Below are 1,909 nucleotides of genomic sequence, written 5' to 3' on the forward strand. Positions count from 1 at the left end.
GGTAGAGCTCCAGCTTTGAGAGAGAAAACTGAGCAGGAGATACAATCCAGACCAGGAAAGAAAGCCTGGGAATTGCTTATGTCCAATTAACTACCAGCTGGCAGGAAGTGTAACTGTGGTGGAGGTAGAGCTTCAGCCTTTAGCAAAGCAGCTCAGGAACACATCAGTCCCTTAGTTTAAGCCCTGGGATGGCCACAAGAAAATTCAAAAAGGGAAGGTCAAGTTTATATATCAGTGCCCTACCTACTTATGTGTGTATGTATACTACCTCCCATAGTGCAAACTCTGCTTTTATTTACTGGTTTATTTTTCAGATATGCTAGTTGTGCATACTGCATCATTCTCTTCATTTCAGGCCCATTGCTTTTTCTCTTCCAGGGTTCTAGGCCTGTGTCTTTATATGATGCACACTGAAGCTCTCAGCAGCCTTTATTTAAATTTTATTATGAGGGCAATTCAGGAACAATCACAAATCAGGCAGGGGAAGAGAAGATCAGGTTTCTTAGAAGTAACCGGTATTCAGAAAAATAAACTTGAGAACATAAAATGCTAGCATACTTATGTAAAAATTGCTATTAAGGAAAAAATGAAGGGACTGGGAATATAGATTAATGAGAGAATGCTTCCCTAGCATGCAAGAAGCCCTGGGTTCGATTCCGCAGGCACCAGTACACAGACAAAGCCACAATATGTGCTGTTGTTCAAATAGCAGAGTGGTAGAGACAGTGCCCAAGCCTTGAGTTCAACCCAACAACTGTCAAAGAGATAGCTACCTAGGTAGGAAGGTAGGTAGAGAGATAGAAAGAAATAAAGAGAAAGAAAGAGAGAGAGAGAGAGAGAGAGAGAGAGAGAGAGAGAGAAGAAAGAAAGAAAGAAAGAAAGAAAGAAAGAAAGAAAGAAAGAAAGAAAGAAAGAAAGAAAGAAAGAAAGGAAGGAAGGAAGGAAGGAAGGAAGGAAGGAAGGAAGGAAGGAAGGAAGGAAGGAAGGAAGGAAGGAAGGAAGGAAAGACTGAAGGAAAGAAGGAAGAAAAGAAAGAAAGAAAGAATATTGATAGATGAATCTGATTTTGAAGTCAGAAGGAAAGAAGGGAACACTTCCCAGTCATGAAGCTTTCTGCAGTGTGCCAGGACACCAGCATCGCCTTCACACAATCGCAGAGTAGGATGACTGTCTCTCTCCCACTTCTCAGGCAGCCAAGAACCCTAGAGTCAAGATGGCAGAGCCAGGTTCTAACTCAGGTGCTTGGAGACAGAAGAAAAATGGCCCTGCCCCTCCTTGGACTGGGGATTTGTATTAATGATGTGGAGCATGAAGTAAGGATAATGGATTGGTAGAGATTGAAGGACCTTTAAATGTGACAAATGGAGAGTCAAGAACCCACTCCCTAAGACCAGAGAGCAGGGTTTTTTACTCTGTTCCTCCCCTCTCCCCCAGTAAACTGGCTCTCTATTGGTAACTTAAAGATAGCCTGAAGCTCCCTTCACCTGAGGGAGGAAGGTTAATTAGTCATCGTTTGAAGAGGCTGAGAAAAGCCTGACCCTGCTGTAACTCTATCAAATGTTTCAGGTTTCCCCCATTGCTGGCTGTGCCTGGAATGAATGAAATGGTTTTGCAGCTCACTTCCTTGTTGAGTGTGTATATTCTGCCTCCTAATCCTGCAGGCCTAGTTCTCTGCACCTAGCCTTGCATTTGAAACTGTTTTCTGTCCTTCAAATACAGTGTTACACTGGAGTTCTTCCTGCTAACTGAGCTAGGGCTTGGATTCTGAGAACTTCATTTGAATCCCAGATGGGTCAATAATATTTCTTTCCTTCTTCTGTAGCTCAAGAACTCCAAGAACATTTAGAGTGCAAGTAACTTCTCATCACCAAGGGAAGCACAGGAATTTCTTGAGCATCTGACCTTTCAG

Source organism: Dipodomys spectabilis, unplaced genomic scaffold (assembly GCF_019054845.1).
Source record: "Dipodomys spectabilis isolate Male_0828 unplaced genomic scaffold, ASM1905484v1 ptg000152l, whole genome shotgun sequence".
Classification (NCBI taxonomy): Eukaryota; Metazoa; Chordata; class Mammalia; order Rodentia; family Heteromyidae; genus Dipodomys; species Dipodomys spectabilis.